Source organism: Ambystoma mexicanum, chromosome 3q (assembly GCF_040938575.1).
Source record: "Ambystoma mexicanum isolate Mex_15411 chromosome 3q, UKY_AmexF1_1, whole genome shotgun sequence".
Lineage (NCBI taxonomy): Eukaryota > Metazoa > Chordata > Amphibia > Caudata > Ambystomatidae > Ambystoma > Ambystoma mexicanum.
Window position 1 is genome coordinate 149,899,568 of NC_090926.1, and position 19,175 is coordinate 149,918,742.

Sequence of the window (19,175 nt, forward strand, 5' to 3'; positions counted from 1 at the left end):
GCTTCTATTTGGCCGTCTGATAAACTATCTTTTCCCTTTCAAACTCTAATTTCCTTTAAAATGGCTCTGATAGGCAATAAGGACGCTGTGCCTCCTTCCTACTCTATTAATCATAGCCCTGATTCAGTCCCCTTTTGTGTACAAAGAAATGGCACTCGGCCAATGGGAGATTTTGAAGGTTGTATAAACATTGTAAATTTGACTGGAGAGAACAGGCCTCTGTATGTGGGGGGGCCTGTTTATTTAGTTTGTGGTAGTTTAGCATTTCCCTGGTTGCCCAAGGATTGGCAGGGAACCTGTTATTTAGGAATCCTGTTACCTGGGGTATTTATAGCTAGTACATTGGAGGTTTCTAAGGCTCGCCCACGGCGGGACGAGAACGGAGATACCCCTTGGCAAGTATTGGGAGATATAGCAAAATCAGTTGTGCCCTTTTGGGGACAGATAGCAAACTCTGAAAACATTAGGGGACTAGCAAGAGTACTGGAGAGAACAATCAACCGGACCACGGACATACTCTACAATATGACACTAGAACAAAAGGCAATAAGACTGGTAGCACTCCAAAATCAAATGGCATTAGATGTCATTTTGGCAGAACGTGGTGGAGTATGCAAATGAGTGGGGTTCGCTTGTTGTGTTTTCGTACCAGATTCCTCACCGACGATTTTCAAAGCAATACAGAACCTGCACATCCTTAGTTCTGAAGTGCATGTTCCTGTGGGAGATTGGAATATTAGCACCTGGTTCTGGGATTCTCTACGATCTTGGGGTTGGAAGGTGCTTTCTGTCATTCTGGTTATTTTGGGGATCCTGCTATTCCTTTGTTGCTGTTTTCAATGTCTACCTAGTATATGTGTAATGCTAGGGGGATGTTGTGCTCAAGCAGTGAGCACAGTAGGGCACAGAATGTATGCCCCAGATACAGCATCTAAAGAGTTTGTGCTACAAGAGGTTCTGATGAACGACCTAATAGCTATAGACATTACAGATAATGATTCAGGATGTATGGATGATAATGCATGGAGTTATTTTCAAAAGTATTAGAAATGATATTAGCACTTGGCATAGGCCAAAAGGAGGGTCTGTCGGAATTGAAACAATATTATGCCTCTCATCGCAGCAATTGTATGTGTATTGGCCTACGCCAAGTTGTCTAAAACATCATATGCGAACAAACTCCGCGGCAAGGTCTTGACCTTAGAGAAATTAATGTAAGTCACCATCTTGGATTAAGCCGCCATTTTAGGTTCTCTTGTAATGTGGAAGTCACCCTGAACATCAAAATGGAGGCCGAATGACATTCTGAGTAAGATTCTGGCCGTTGTGACCTCCGCACACACGAATACCACAGGCCACTTGTTGGGGTCGCAAACTAAGACCTTGTCCTATTGCTGACCTATGTGTAAATGTACAACTATATCAGCGAAACTAATCAAATTGCATAAATTATAGGATGACCTGGCAAGGAACCCTTAGGCCCGATCCCAAGAATGGTTAACCCGCGAGAGGGTTGGCCAAGGGCTGGACAAATCATATAAAAGACCCAAGTATTCCAATGTACGGTCTCTCTTACTAATGCATCGAACCTTCGTTGAAGTTCGTTACGTTACTCTGAGAGCCGAATAGCTATCCGTTTGTCAAATGACTTTGGTAACTGTTGTAGCTTTTAAATAAAGCACTTGTATGTTCTTTGTAACCTGTGTTGGTGTGTTTCTTTTGGGCTTCCCGGCCTCATATTATTTTTATGTTTCCACAGGATGACATGGAAAGCTCCAATTGTGATGCAGGATGGTCTGGAGGAATTCAAGGTGAAGCATATTTTGGACTCCAAATGGCATTTGATTTCCTGGATGGGGTGTGGTTCTGAGGATGATTCTTGGGAACTGTCGGAGGCAGTGCACGCAGCCCGATTGGTAAGACTATTTCATTGTGCCCATCCGGATAAGCCAGTTCCTGGGAAGGGCCTTAGAGGAGGGGGTAATGTGAGGAAAAGGGCTTGTTGGGAGCTCTGCGGGCCTGGTTGCGAACTAAGGGAGCCAAGAAACTACAATTCCCATGAGCACATGGGGGTTTGCGTGCGGGCGTTTGCACGCCTTTGCATGCTATTTAAACTCCTCCCCAGCCAGTCCTGCTTGTTGGTGATTGTTGGCATGCAGGCATGGAATGCAGCAGACCAGGACACAGAGCTGGTGGACCCGGGCCTTCGCTGGTGAGCAGAAGTAAGGGGCATTCCTGCTGAAGCTCTGAGGAGCCACGGCTCCTTCCGTGTCCCTCACAGAGGCACAGACCACAACACGGTTAATGCGGCTAGGCCACTGAACGCTGGAATTGGATTGCCTGGGGAGGTGCCGTCGGACCTCCAGGCCTCAGTTAAGTGCCTGTGGGGTGTCAGGGAGGTGAAGGAAAGTCACAGGGGAGGCTGTGCATTCTGTTTGTGATGCCATGTGCATTACTGCCTAAAACGCTGTATCTTCACGAACTCTCATTAGTGAAAGCTACGGAGAGTGGAAGCACTGTGTATTTGTTTGCTGCCACGTGCGTTTTCAAACAAACGCTATGTCTTCATGAACTCTAATCATTGAGCCATGGAGAGTGGAGATTCAGTGAACATGAATGTTTGAGGTGTGACCTGATGTGTTAGGGACGCTATGTGTTGTTTTGTGCTGCTTACTCTTGTCAAGATCCTGTAAGGGGCTTGTTCTAGCACATCCCAATGCACAAGTGCACCCACTGGAAGACATCACTGCCAGGCAGCAGTGAAAGGTGTACCCTGGAAACCAGTTTGGGGTGCTGCTGATATGTAATATGACCTTCAAATGACCTGTACAACTGGGCCATGGCACCTTGCTTCAGTGAACAGGCAGGTATTTCCTCAACATGGCACCTGCAGGCCATTCTTGATGTGCAGGAAAACTGGTTATTACAGACAGGTGCCACAGCCAAGTGTGCGATAGGGAAACCTAGCACACCAAATATAAATGTCTTCAGTTCAGTGTCCTATTGTTTTTTCTCGATCAGGGATGTACAATGCACGATATAGTACGGCAGGATAAATCCACCAATCAATAGGGCACTTTGAGTTCTTTTTCAAGGCTATTACACACACAATTCTCAAAAATTCAGCACGTTTCAAATAGTGTTCCAAAACATGTGTTTTTTAATTGTATTCCCAAAGCTTGCACAATTATTTTATTGGTTCAGCTTTATTCATGTTTTCTGGTAACATCACTGCCACAACATGTACACATTTCGATGAATCAGGATCATCCTCAGGTGGTTGACAACTTTAAACCACCCCACATCTAATCTAGTTAGATGCAGTGCGGTAGGGGACTGGAAGAAACTGTTCATTTTCAGCTTCACGAGGCTGGCTAACCCCTTCCAGCCATCAGCATGCAATAAACATGCTTTTCTGATAAAGTACATTTACTCTCCATTGGAGCTGTTTATTTAACATTGCATTTTGGAGCCACATTCCCACATTTGGTGACCTGCAACCTGATTTCCAGGCCCTACGAGCTGGTAGGTTACCTTACTGTTTCCAATAGTGTTTAAAGAAATGTGTTTATTTGATTGTATTTCCAAAGCTTGCACAATTATTGTATGAGTTCAGTTTTATTCATGTTTTTTGGTGGCTGGTTTAAACATCACTGCTACAACAAGAACAAGTTTTGATCAATCAAGATCATCCTCGGGTGGCTGACACCTTTAAACCACCCCACATCTAATCTAGTTAGAAGAGCACTGCAACAAACATGTTTGGTATGTATATACACAATCTGCCCTGTGCACGATGTACAAGGCCACAAGGACACCACACTACACAGCCATCACCTTTTCATTCTGGTGTGCATGTCCATTGCAGGGCTAACTTGTTGGCCCATTGTTAAGATGGATTTCTAAACTCTGACTTGGTGGGCAGAAATTTAGGAGGCCATCCTCGGTTTAGTGAAACACGGGAACCTTCTCGACAAGCCAGACCAATCTAGGTAGCTTGGCAGGTGGTCAAGACTAAGTCTCAGGAGGGGTGAGAGTGATCGGAAGCCCACAATGAGCACACACAGCAACAAACCACAAATTATTCTCAGACATGTGTATATACAAATATCTATACATTTATTGTCGGCCAGACCAAATAGACACAAGTAACTACTTTGGCAGTGAGTAAAATAATGATCGCACAAATCCTTAAAGTATACAGTATATATGCATCACTTTTCCTAGTGCAATTGAGTTACAAGCTACAACCACAACCTGTGAAGAAAGGGGTGAAGTTTACTACACAAATGGCAATAGCTTCTTCTTCAGAGTTAATTCCCTAACTTTCTTGTCCAACCCTAAGAAGAGGGGAGCCTTGAGCTCAACAGTACTGTTGTGTGTAAAAGCGCAGGATCGTGCAGATGAACAAAAGAGCGTGCCTTCTTTGCATGGCTGTAGCAAGTCAGGAAGGGGCTTGAGGCGATGGAGAATAGGTTCCCACTATTCGAGTAGGCCCTGCTCTTGGCAGCAAAGGAGTATTCAAGTGGTGAGAATAGCTAGGGAGCGCAGGCTAACCGAGCCAAGTTAAAATATCTTTAAGGAATACGCATGCATAAAAATGATCGCCTGTACCAGGGGGCCCCCGGTACATTATGCAGGTACTCACTGACCCTCGGCACAGTCCGGACCAAACTTTGCCAGTTTAGTCAAGGTTGTTAGTAGGTTCGATCCGGCAGCTCCGCAGTGCTCCGGCTCTCAGCAGCTGCAGTGGAGAATGATTGTCCGTGACGGGAGAGTTGCCTTTTCTCAGCTTCCAAAGGTGGTATGACAACAATTCCGGTGCAGCTGGCTTCAGGGCACAGGAGAGCAGAAAAGCAGGTGAACAATAGAGACTGTCACCACCAGGTAGTGACGCGGGAATCCAGGATGCGGGCCGCATTATGCACACTCCTAATTCGGTACCCACGGGAGCTAGGCCTGCACAAATTGGCAGGAGAATGCACAGGACGACAAGCAAGCGCTGTCCTAAGTGTCGGGTCTGCACTCAAGAAAGCGGCAGAGCTGCGGGATAGCCTGTGGTAGAGCTGAACAGTTCACTGGATGGCCCAGGAACACTTCCGAAGGGACTCGTTCAGTGGGTAAGCAGGGGGCACCGAGCAAAGTTGTTCCCACTACTCCAAAGGGGCAAAGCACCTTTGCAGGCCTACTTGATCTAAGAAGAAAGCAGGGGTCCGATGGGGCAGCAGAGGGCAAAGGTTTCCAAATCCCTCCAAAGCATCTCCAGTGGGATTACAAGTCCAATTCTTCATGTAGGAGACTTGGCTCCTTTTGCGGTTCAGTGAGAACACAGCTGATCGACCAGGAATGGCTGCAGAGCCCCTTCTCTTATGCAAGATTAGCTTTGCGCCAAAATCGAGGACTTCCAATAGACGATCTGCTCTCCTGCTGGCATCCCAGACATGGACCAATCACGGCCCACAGTGGTCATAGTCATTCAGGCACTCCAGACATCCTGGCATCAGTAGCATGGATTGGAACTAGACAGTTTCAGAAAGAGATCGGTTTTAGCGGGAGGCTGCATGCCCAAATAAGGAAAACCTGGTTACTTGACATGGATGAAGGCAAGGGACAAAATGGCCATGAGACAGAACAAAAGGATTTGTGGCCCAGCCATTTTCAGACCTGGCCACAGTCTTGAGCCAAACACAGTAAATGTGGTTTAACTCGATAAAATGAAGTAAAACATTATAAAAAGTAACTGCTGCCACCAGCTGATCCCAGGCACACTCATACAACCACCAATAAAAGCCTTCAAGGGTGTCTAGGGCCATAAAACAAAAAGGGACCCCAGCACACAGTACTGGAAGGTACATTGTGCACTGTTAAACAGTTACCAAGAAATGGCAACATAGTCTAAGACTAAGGGGAACATAGTTTCCTAGTATTGACAGTCTGAAGTATGTGTCAGTTTCCTCATAACAAGTGAGCAAAAGCCCAGAGGAGTTCAGCTGAAGGCTGGGCTCCACTGGAAAAAGTCAGGTTAGGATAGCCAAACAAAAGCAAAAGGTTTGGGGGGTCTATAAATGGAGGTAAAATTGCACAAGAATGACATCTTTACTAACACTCGCCCCTTCCAGACTAAGGTCAGGGGGACTTAATCCATCCCTGGATGAGTCTCATGCTCAGGTCAGTTAAACATTCTGGAGAACCCATCAGCATTGCTATGTTGGATACCTGGCCTGTGCTCAATGGTCAAGTCAAACCCTTGTAGGCTTATGGACCACCTGAGCAGCTTTGGATTTTCTCCCTTCATGTTCATCAGCCACTTTAAGGGCTTATGGTCAATATGCACAGTGAAGTGGGTCCCATAGAGATGGGGCTTTGGCTTCCTTAGGGCCCACACAAAGGAGAAACTTTATTTCTACACAATGGACCACCTGAGCTCTCTGCCCTTAAACTGGCGACTACTGAATCCAATTGGGTGTTCCTTGACTTTCTCATCTATCTGTGATAGTCTAGCACCTATCGCAGTGTCAGAGACATCTGCCTGCAGAATAAAAGCATGTTTGTAGTCAGGAGCCCTGAAGACAGGGGCCTGTCGCAGGGAGTCTTTTAAGCCTTTGAATGCCTTGTCACACTCCTCAGACCAAGAGAACTTCCTAGGCGTCTTTGGAGTAGTGAGAGCAGTCAGAGGGGCAGGTATGGTGCCATAGTCTACCATACAATTACGTTAGTACCTAGTGAGTCCTAAGAAGGCTCTCACCTGGGTTTGTGTAGTGGGGGTAGTCCAGTCTTTTAATGATTGTACTTTACTGAGTAGAGGCTGAATCCTGCCTCCAGCAACTTCATGCCCAAGGCGGACCACTGATCCTTGCCCAATCTGGCATTTACTGGCCTTTATGGTCAGGTGGGCCTTCTGAAGAGCCTGCAACACAATTCAGAGGTGCTCTACATGTTTCTCACAGGTGGCACTGAAGACTGCTATATCATCCAGATATGCTAAGCAGAAATTATCCATCCCATTAAGAACATGGTTCACAAGCCTCTGAAAAGTGGCAGGTGCATTTTCCAACCCACATAGCATTACCCTGAACTGATAAAGGCATTCTGGGCTTGAGATGTGGTCTTCTCGCTGGCATGCTATGCTAAGGCTATTTGCCAATTGCCAGCAGTGTGATCAAATGTGCTGAGGTACTTGGAGGGACCCAAAGTATTCACCAGCTCATCAGTTCTAGGTAAGGTGTGAGCATCTGTCCGGGTGACAACATTTGGAGCCATATAATTCACACAGAACCTAAGTTCTGAGGTACCAGCTTTTGGGCACTAAAACGACTGGGCTGAAAAACGGACTGATGGAAGGTTCAATCACTCCTAGATCCAACATCTTTTTGACCTCCGCCTTGATGTAGGATCTTACTGTGTCTGACATTCTGTAACTCCTACCTTTGGTAGGTACACTATCTCCAGTGTAAATCTCATGTTTGCACCAAGGTGTCAAACCTGGAGTCAGTGAGAACAAGGAGGAGAACTGCCTGAGCAAAGTTCTTACTTGCCCTTGTTGGTCAAAACTCAGGTGAGAGGCCAGCTGGACACCCTCAATGGAGCCATCTGAAGGACCAGTGGTTCTGATTCCTCCTCTTCCATATCCAAGGTCATTAGCAGTGCAGCTATTTCAACCCTAGGGATGAAAGCATTCTGGCTATTTATGTGAAACACTTTTGGTGCCTGTTCAGGCCTTCTAAGGTCCACCAAATAGTTGACCTCGTCCAGCTGCTCCACAGCTGTGTACGGGGCTGACCATTTATCCTGTAGGGCACAAGGCCTTATGGGATTCATGATCACGACTTCTTGTCCTGCGGTAAAGTGCACAAGTGAGCTTTCTGGTCATGCCAATCTTTGACCAATGGCTGACCAGCCTTCAACTTGTTACTTGCCTGATCCATCAGGAGGACCATCCTTTTCCTTAACCCCAACACATCGTCCACTACATTTGTAGTGACACAAAGAGTGGGGAGCTCTCTCCCTTCCTTTACTATGGCCAGTGGTCCCCTTAAAGGGTGACCAAACAGAAGCTCGAAGGGGCTAAAACCAACCCCTTCTTGAGGTACCTCTCTGTAGGCAAAGAGTAAGCATGGCAACAGGAGATCTCATGTTCTCCTTTGAGGTTCTTTCAGAGCCCCAATCATGCTTTTGAGAGTTCTATTAAACTTCTCAACTAAGCCATATGTTTGTGGATGATAAGCTAGAGAAAACATATGAGTGACCCCATACTCCTTCCTTCCACATAGCTTGCATATACTTGGACATAAAGTTGCTGCCTATATCAGACACAATTTCTTTAGGCAAGCCAACCTTAGTAAATATGCCAAGTAAAGCTTTATGAACTGACTTGGCAGTCACTGCCTTCAATTTGATGGCTTCAGGATATCTGGTGTATGGTCGACCAGAACCAAGATAAACATATTGCCAGAGGATGTCTGAGGGTCAAGGGGACCAACACTGTCAATCCCTACCCTCTCAAATGGCACTCCCACTACAGGGAGTGGCACGAATGGAGCCTGGATTTTTTTGCCACTTTTTAAAGAAATCTGGCAAGGGTCACAACTCCTGCAATGACTGTCTACTTGCACCCCCCTCTTGTGCCAGTTGAAGTGCATGGATAACCTTTGCTTGGTTCTCTTGATCCCAAGGTGACCAGAAAGGGGGAACTTCATGTGCCAGCTGCAGGAGGAAGGGTCTTACTTGAAGGGAAACCGCCAACCTCCTATGGTCTCCTTCAGTAGACTCTGTGGGCTCATTATACAGGAGCCCATCTTCCCAATAAATCTTATGCTTCCCAGGAGGTTCACCCTCAAGCTGGGAGCAGGCCTGTCTCCTTAGGCCTTCCAAAGATAGGCACTCACGTTGGCCCTTACCGAACTCTTCTCTATCAGGACCACTTTCAACCAATAAACTTTGGAGTTCAGGGTGGTCATGTCGGTTGAGTATTTCAGGCAGAACCTCTTCCTTGTCAGGTTCAGGTGCTTGGCCAGCTACCTCAACCTCAGTGGTAGGTGAGTTTTTGTGGAATATTTTCTTTCCCTCTTTTGATTTTCTGACTACCTTTGCCTTGGGTTTCCCCTTTGTCTTTGGCACAGCCTTGGACTTGGCCAGGGCAGTTCTTGTCTGTGACCTTGTGCATGGTCTTTCTGCTGCATCCCCCACAAGACCTAAGTCTCTGAGGTCATTTCCCAACAGAACATTCCCAGGGACATGCCTCTGAAAACTCACAGGGATCCTTACTAATGTACCTTTAATAGTCACATTTACAGGCACTGCTGGGACCTTGAGAGGGGGCCATCAGTTAACTTGGTGGGCATCAGGGGAGCTCTGGCAAGCTCCTCCTGGTTGACCAGAGTGGCGTCCACCATGGTTCTGCTGGCTCCACTATCCCTAAGGGCTTAAGTGTCAACTCTATTGATCAGCACACTGTCTTTAACGTAGTGCTTGGTGTTATCAGGTATCTTAGCATAAGCTTCTAAAACTCTTGGCTCCCAGAAACCCAGGGAAACTAAGACTACCTCAGATTCTATCCCAATGGGGAAGGAATCAGAGGAGAAGGATGCCCCTGTGCTCATTTCTTCCTCCTCATATGAGGGGAATGCCAGACTCATAGAGTGGACCCCCAAGGTTTTAAGCTTACATCTAGGGCCCCCCTTCACATGGTCACTTGCTCCACAAGCCAAACAAAATCCACTGGGTCTGTGCACATAAGGAGGCTTACTGTAACCCGAGCTATACTTGGGAGTGTTACTCCCACTACTGTGACTGTTCTCAGGTGACTTACTATTTTTAAACTTTTTGTGGCCCTTTTGGGAAGAAGATTTTTCAGATCCCCCACCATCCTTGTCCTTGTTCTTTTTTCCCTCCTCCTGCTTACTAGAAGCAGGGTTGTCCTTATCGGACACTCTATGTGACACCCATACATCTGCTGCAATGGCTAGCTTCTTAGGATCTATCTCCTTAGAGTCCGTCAAATGCTGCTTAAGCTCAGGGGAACTAGAAGCACAAATATGTTCAAGAATGACTAAATACATAATACCCTCAAAGGTGGTGACCTTGTATCCTTCAACCCAACCAGTTAAGTTAAGTTAAGGGAATCAGGGATGCGGGCCGCATTACACACTCTCCTAATTCGGGACCCAGAGGAGCTAGGTCTGTGTAAACTGGTGGGACAGTGCACGGGACCACAAGCAAGCAATGTACCAAGTCTCGGGTCTGCACTAGAGACGGCGGGAGAGCGGATTTACAAGTCTGTTTCTTTGTGTTGGAGATGTGGCTCCTTCTGTAGTTTGGCGAAAATACAGGTGATCCACCTGCAATTGCCGCAGGGCCCCTTCTCTTATGCAAGATTAGCTTCACACCAAAATCGAGGACTTCCAATAGAAGATCTGCTCTCTTGCAGGCATCCCAGACGTCGACCAATCACGACCCATGGTGGTCTCAGTCATTCAGGCACGCCAGACATACTGGCACCAGCAGTGTGGATTGGAACTAGACAGTTCCAGCCCTCTTCCTGGGCTCACATAGGTGGCAGGTAGAAGCCCGCAAAAGAGATTGGTTTTTGCGGGAGGCTGCATGCCCAAATAAGGAAAACCGGGTTACTCGACCTGGGTGAAGGCAACGGACAAAATGGCCATCAGAGAGAACAAAAGACTTTGTGGCTTGGCCATTTTCAGACCTGGCCACAGTCTTGAGCCAAACGTGGTAAACAGGCGTTAACTCGATAAAAAGAAGTAAAATATTATATAAAAGTAACTGCTGCCACCAGCTCATCCCAGGCACACTCGTACAATCACCAAAAAATCCTTTGAGGGTGTCTAGGGCCATAAAATAATGGGATTCCATTGCACGGTACAGGAAGGTACATTGTGCACTGTTAAACAGTTACCAAGAAATGGCAACATAGTCAAAGACTAAGGGAAGCATAGTTTCCCAGCACTGACAGTCTGAAGAATGTGTTATTTTCCCCATAATAAGTGAGCAAAAGACCAGGGGAGTTATGCTGAAGGCTGGGCTCCACTGGAAAAAAGTCAGGTTAGGATAGCCAAATGAAGGCAAAATGTTTGGGGGTTCATAAATGGAGGGGAAATTGCACAAGAATGAAATCTTTCCTAACACCCATGCAATTATCATGCCTGATAGTACTACAAGTCCCCCAATGCATTGTATAAGAAGTAAACAAATAATCCACAGTCCCACTCGGCCGGGACACAGTGTGATGTGATGCAATACTAGACAGAATCTCTGACAAATCATGGAAGGCATCCAAAATCATGGCAAAAAGCCATCTCCAATACAAGTGCACAACCCAGTTGGCACAGATTAGCTAGATAAGGTCAGCAATTTGGCGAAGAGCATGGGTGATCATGCCGGTGGGGCACTTTTACTATATTGCATAAATCTGCATGTCCTCAGCAAACAATCCCTTCCAGGTATGTTTCGTTTATTGCAGGCGACTCTGGCTCTTCGGAGCTCCAGTGGATCATGGCTCTCATCAGGAAAGCTGGGACCCCACAGGTGGTGGTCGGCAATTATATACACATCAGCACCAGGATGCACGTTGAGTGCAGATTTGTACCATGAGGGCAATGGTGTGATTTCTCAACTGGATGGGAGATACTCATTCACAGCACAAAGTGGGAAAGATGGGTTTTGTGTTTGCAATGCTGCACAACATGTGCACTGAGAGTAACATGCCTGCGCCTCCAGGCATAGAACACGCAGACACTTAGGAGGAGGAGGATGTTGTGGATTCCATGCCACCCTGGGAAGGATGTGCAGATGAAAGGAAGGACACATCATCTGTTAGGAACTTATTGACAACTCATCTTGATCACATATGTATGCGCCTTACACTAGACTATTACACCTCACTGAAATCCAAACTTTGATCCAAACAAAATGCCCGCGGTATTCATTACTCAGGATGCTAACATGTTTTATAAATATTCCAAGCCCTCTCACCAATTTCAGTCCATTTTCTCTGGGCAAGAAAGGGGAGAGGGGCAGGCTGCATCTTCTGATGAACTAGTACAAACAAGGGGTAGTGGAGAGGAGCGGCGTTGTCAGTCAGGAGAAACAACACACGTACAAACCATCTGGCTTTTAAGAAAGCGGTCAAACTTTTCTTTTTCAATAAGCTTTTGCTTCCCTATACTAGTAGTTCTGCTCTTGATATTTGCCTTGCCTCTCCAGCGCCAAGATGCCTTCGGTGACCATGTGCTTAAGAAGTATCAGTAACATAACATAACATAACATAACAGAGGAGCATGATATGGTGAAGTTCCATGTCCCTATAACTAACATCTAGTGAGAATGTCAATAATGATTATGATAAATTAGAAACCGATTATGACAATCTGAGTCTAGACTGCATTAACAAACACATCATCCTGTAAACCACTGACGTTGAGGAGGAGGACAACACCACTCTTAGAGTGATGGGGGCAACATACAGACCTGCCCCATCATTTGTTTACAGTGTCTGTTGAATAATCCCTTTAAAATGTGAAAGTGCAAAATGCCACCATCGCAGTCAGGTGAGCATAGTAGGCCACATCTCAGTCCATTACAATCCAAAGTATGGAATTATTTTTCATTGTGCAAGACAATTGTGTGCTGGGCAAGCCTCTGACCAACATGGGGACCATATATTAGCATTAGCAGATGTTTTGACATCATTCACAATAGTGGGATGAGCAGACAAGACCTCGACTGCAGCCACCCCTTGCAGCCAATCACCACTCCACACCAAGCCCATACTTTCACCCCAGAAAGTGTTGCTCCTGTGCCAACCTTGCCCTGAAAGCTGAGGCCAAGCTCTCCTTCCCATAGGGATACTACAGCTGCGCGTCAGGTCAGTGTGATGGTGGCATTTAAGAGGGGATACTCATATCACAGGGAGCATGACCAAGTGTGCTTGCTCACCTCTGGTGATGCTGTTGTCTTCGGATCTCTTGCCACATCCCTTTGTCAAAATCCCAGATTGAAAACGGTTCATGAGTAAAGTTGATCGTCAATGGGAAATTACTGCTTGATGTTACTTTTGTTGCAAAACAATACTAGAGCTAAATGATAATGCACTCTTTGCTTTGGGACCGGCCCTGGATCAGTCCAGAACTCCACTTTTCCATGGACACGTGGACCAGTAGAAAGTGAATTGATTACATAGTTGTAACCTCGCCCATGGTGAACTTTCCATCGCCTCCCAGCAGCAAGGAGAGCAAGTACATGCAGTCCGGCACCACGTCACTTTTTGTATGCAAGACTTTCATGGTGGAGGCCACAGGGGAGTTTATCTAGGAGACGGTGGAGGATGTGCGGGTTCAATGGCCAATAACACAATACAGTTTGGCTTTGTTGTTGCTTACGATTCGTTGAATAGCCTGTTCAGTCTACTAATTGGCAAGATCATCTGAGTTCCTTGCTTTGCACGCGTTCTTCACCTTGTGGTGACACGTATCATCAGTAATATCAACTTGTCAATGGCATCATTGCTGTGGCCAATGCGATCAGCACACACTTAAACTGGACCTATCGTGGAAGAAGTGTACTTTAATGTACCAATTGCCAGTGTGCCACACGTTGCAACAGCCCAACTTCAAGAGCATAATTGTAACCCGCTGGAATTCTTCTTTGGACATGTTGAATTGGTTAAGTGAAAAATGCAGTGCCATCATTGATTATTTCAACAGTCACAGCTAATCATTAGATGAGGTAATCTTTATGCCAAGCAAATGGCATCTGATGCCTATTGTGTGCTACAGCTCTTTGAATATGTGACCAAGCATGTTAGCTCCCACAGTGCTACATTCAATGAGGTACTGCCACATGGGTTCCAGCTAAAACTCAACCGATCCAACGTGATAAGAGCCCATGACTTGGCTGATGGGGTGGATTCAGTGCAAGCGGTGAGGGATGTACTCGTGCGTTCTCAATGTCACTGGGCCTAGTAAGATCGCTGTTATGTTCTCCCCTGTTCCCCTCCCTTGCCTTGCCGTGCTCTGAAACACTTGTGTACGAGCGCGGTAGAGCTAAAATATCAATTCAATTCAACCTTGCTTGAAGATCCATGCATTGCGTCAATGACAAATAACATCCCCTGCCCGTGTTTCTCGGCCCAGATAAGATCAAAGTGGCAACTTTTTAGCCACATGAGAACACTGAGAACCCATTGGAACAAGACACAGTTAAGATCTGCAAAGAAGCACTCGTGCAACAGGAGGAAATGAGATGGCATGAAGAACAGAGTCAGGAGGAAAAGGCAGCAGCTCCTGTGCTCCACACACCATCACCCGAAACATCAGCCACATGATCTTCATCGTCATCAGGGAGCACACTACTCTTTTCATCTTCACCACGTGCCCCATCTTCCGTGGACACTACTCACTATAGTGATCAGCTTGAGGTGGAGAGCCTCTGGGCGCATACTCCTGACCCATTCAGGAATCTCCAATGCGGATGAGTCCATAGGAACAAGTAGCAGCTCACCAGTGGCTCAGATGTGGGACACATGTCCCCTTGCAACATTTTAAATGAGCAGGAACAGGTATCCACTGCAGTACAGATTCAGGAAGCGGCTCTTCTGTCAGGCAGAGCTTTGGAGAGTTACCGCAGAATCTGTAAATTGACCCCTTGCCGGTGTACAGTCTGCGAAAGTCTTTGCGCCGGTGCAGCGATTTTATCTGACCACGGGAGAAGCATGGCAGTCCTATTTTGAAAATTAAACATTCATTAAAAATGAAATAGCCCTTCATTGACAAAGACTATTGAGCCAGAAAACCAGCTCTCATGAGGGAGACGTGTTGCCTACTTCACACCACACACCAAGAAGTGGAACAAGGTAGTTTAGTGGGGCTTGAGGTTTTGTTTTGTAGTGGATAGTTCTAGTGATTGGCTGCTGGTCTGACTGTCATATCATGATGCAGCGTGATTAGCATTAAATATACCATTATTCTGTTCTTAAACATTCTCCTAAATCCTGTTGTTGCTATTTTTAAAACCACAGTAGAGGCGGGAAGAGCTACCTTTCAACAAGTTCTGAGCTTCCGACATGGGAATTTTTGGGATCTTCCCACTACCTTAGAGCCCCCACACTAGAATTCGTTCTCTCTTGCACTCGAGAGCAACCCAAATTATAATTGTCCATGTTCTGTCTGTGACCTGAGTGCAACCAACATGGGAATGTTTGGGGTTCTCCCTGTGCTTCATGAAATAGACCCATACATTTTTCACAGGGTCTCCTTGGTGATGGGGGATGAAGGCTCAGAGGTGATATGGGGACAGAGAACCGATCAACAGAAGAGCAAATGGGCCTCCTCCTCATGCCACCAGGCTCTGCATGGTGGTGGGGCATGACCTTTACCTTCAGACCTGATGGTAGATGCTTCCTCCTCACAGGTGGAGAGGGTTACTGTGGCAGCGGCGGTGGATGACACGTGCATTATAAAGGTCAGTTCATGCCACCGCAAAATGTGTTTAAGCATTTCAGTTGTTCCCAGAGCATAATGCTCAGTCTTCTTCCCCTGCCATGCTTCCTTACTGCAGAGCTTGGACACAACTGGCAAACTCATCGGCCTGCACCTTTTCCTGTGGCCGAGGAGCAGTTCCTTTTTGTTTGTAGCATCCTCTGGCCCACATTGGCTCCTCCACAGGATGAGTGCGCCCAGCATCAACCTCCTCCTTCTCTCTCTCCTCTGGATACCAATCCTCTCTGCATTCTTCCTCCTGCCCAGTATCTGCAGCCTTCTAATACTCTGATCCCACCTCCTGCTGCCTCTCCCCCTTCTGCCACTAATCCACCTTTTCCTGCCTCCTCTTGTTGCACCATTTCATGTACCACCTGCTGCCCTTCACCCATCTCTTCATGCCCCCCCCTTTTGCCCCTCAAGTTCTGTCTCTTTGTGTTCCAGCTCCTGCTGCCACGCCATCTTTGCCTTCTCCTGTTCCACCTTCCGCTGACCCTGAATCACTGACTACTCATGTCCCTCCTCCTACAGCTTGCCCTCCTCCCCTACCTCAGCTGATATACTCTCAAAGAAACACTTGCTCCATAACAGTTGTGCGTCAGACTCTAATGGAAAAATCAAAGCTTTTTAGTTCAAAGCATTTCACAACAGGTTTTCAATTTCTATTTTTTGGTTAATTTAAGGACAAGGTATTAAAAATAAACAACCACAAAGTGGTTGCAAATGTTTTTTCCATTTTGGCGAGGGAGGAGGAAAGTTAAGGCAAAGGGATTGAAGATACAAGCTATCACAAGGGGCGTCACACATTTTTTCACAAAGGGTGTCTTTGTTTATGTAGAAACGAACAAGGGAAAGGGAAATGAAAGGTACGGGAAAGCAAAAGATAAAAAAGAAGTTCAGAAAGGGTTCCTCAAAGTGGGAGAAATAGTTTAAGAAACCTCACGAAACAAGCACAATATACAATAAGATACCACCAATAGGGACTGCAATGTCAAAAAGACACTAACAGAATGCTCTCAGTGGCTACAGCGCAAGCTCTCCTGCTCCCCCCCCCCCCGTGTGGATCAGCCCTGTGACTCCCTCTAACAGAGAAACAAAGTCCATGGAGAAGGAGAAAGTGAGCTGGAGCTTTTATTAGGCCACCAGACTTGCTCAGGGTATTGGAGAACGGGACTGTCAGACTTAAGCTCTGTATGTCTAGAACTCTAAATCTCTTGCAGGAGCTAAGGTGGCATTTTAGGCTTCCAGGGGATCTCACGAGATCTTGGGGGACCCATGAATGTCGAAAGTGATAGTGAGATAATAATCCAAGATCGGGCTGGTGGAAGTTCATCCACCCTCCCTCATTCCTCCTAGAATCCTCTTTTGGGGTGTCTTCATCACCTCCCCTTGTATGAACATCTTTTCGAACTCAACTCTATTGCTCTTAGAGCGTGAGCAGTGACCTCGTTCCTTGCCCCTTGTCTTAAGAATTGTGAACTGCGGGGGTTTTAGTAGATGACAAACTCAACGATAAACAATTTAGATTTAAGGAACTTAAATACCGAAACAAGACTATGACAAAAATGTAAGGAATGTATGATGTAGCTCATCATCATAGTAATTTTTATTTGAAATCTAATTTAATAAAAAAGTACAATAAATAAACAATAAGGTAGGCATTTGCTCCAGTTATAATTAAACCTAAAATACATAACATTGACTCAAAAGGCAGCATGCTAGAATCTTTCATCTTCAAGAAAGCGGGAAATAAAATGCCCAACCTCCAAAAAACTCTAAAGCCATGTGCCAACACCAGATAAGACCTACACTGGACTGCATTGCTTAAAACCCAACAGTATCAATAGGGCTATTCAATATTTCCGACGAAGAAGGTGCAACCATGGACAATAAAACAGAAGGTGCATATTAGTTTCTGCATAAGTGTTTTCACAATTACATTATGAATCAATGCGTGGGTTCTACAACAGTATATGGGTAATTGATTAAAATGAAACCTTGTGATTAACTTCCTAGACCTAGTGTTAAAAACACAGGAAAGATCAAATTCATTATAAAGTTGAAAATGGGTAAATACGCTTTTCCAGATTTGTTGGGAAGATGATTCATATGTAAACAATATCCTTCTTAATATTTAATGAGGTACGTTTTTTTTTTATTATTGGCCATCACAGACAAAGGGTAAATGCTCAAATGCGGAAAAAAAACAGTTTGCGTAATGTTATGATAATGTAGCTTACCCACCTAGTACTTATTCTGTTGTCTGAGCTGACTAGATCACTTATAGATGCTTTGGAAAGTATTGCCTCATCATTGCTGCAGATTGAGAGCCATAATGATATTGGGCCTAGTTTTAAGTGGTTAACTAGCGGTGTCTCGCCAATTTCTAGATGAAGGAGTTCAGCGGCTGTTGAAGAACCTTGCTTTCACTTGCCACGATACTGGGCACAGATACATAACCCCACAGAGCAGCAGCAAAACGAGCAATCCCACCAATGTTGGCTGACAGAACTTTACATTTGGAAATACTGCCCGCCACCAGAACTCGAGCGAAAATTCTGGATTCTATTGGTTCATCGTGAGCTTACTTTAACTACATGTGCTGACTAGTTATTCTTCTCATAAAATCGATAATCTAAATAATCAAAGGTCCTAACTCTTTTAAGATTATCCTTACCCAGAAATATTGATGTTTACTCTTCCTATTCTGGTTATAAACCATAACAACGGATTTAGAGCTATTGATTTTCATTGAGCACGACTTCATGATATCAGCATAAAAATTCAGTAATAACTACAAATAATTTCTCAAGGTAGGAAAAAGGAGAATTGATATGAAGTGTAGCCATCTGATGTGAACAAAGGAGAGAGACCTAAAGGACCACGAATGCCTATGATAGTAAAAACATATTTAGCAAATGTTCAAAATGTTGCAATGTTTTTCTTTAGTGGAGCTGGGGTCAACAGCCTGCCATATTACGAGAGGCATGTGATGACGACTGGGCCAGCCATAGAATGTTCCGTTTGCACTTGGAAACTTTTGGGGAGTTCCGTTGACTCCAGTGGTAGCAGGTTACAAGTAGTGTCTGAGGCAGGCTTGATGTCCAGAGATCGGTTTGAAGGGGCCTCATTGTGACAAAATGACTACGGCTCTGCAGGTGTACAGGGATGAGTAATGGACAAAGCTCACGCTACTTGTAAACCAGCAGTGATCCCAATCATAAAGGCGCAGACACAATGAAATAGGCACAGCCGACGGGTATATATCCTTTCCCTCTTTAAGGCCGTCTGGTCTGAGGAGAAGCTATATATACTCTTTAGGGGCGAATAAGCTGGCACAGAAGAACAATAGTGCTACTGTGCTACCAAATAAAAGCCTGTCCAACCAAGGTTCTAAAAGAATAGGATACTTAAACTAAAAACACAAGCACACTAATGTTGGGCTCTCTGTTTCCTATGCCATGAGTAAGTACCCTACCTGGATACTTTTGAGTTTCTGGTTCAGCATCTAGATGCCTGTATCTGTGATTCTGCGTTTTACAAGAATGTTATCGTGCCATACCACTAATCAAAAACACCATGAGTGAAGACACAGAATATGCAGACTTTGTAATGAAAGGCTGCACACTGGATCTTAAGACTGGGATGCTCAGGAAAGAATTTCAGCAACATTGTCAAGTTCAC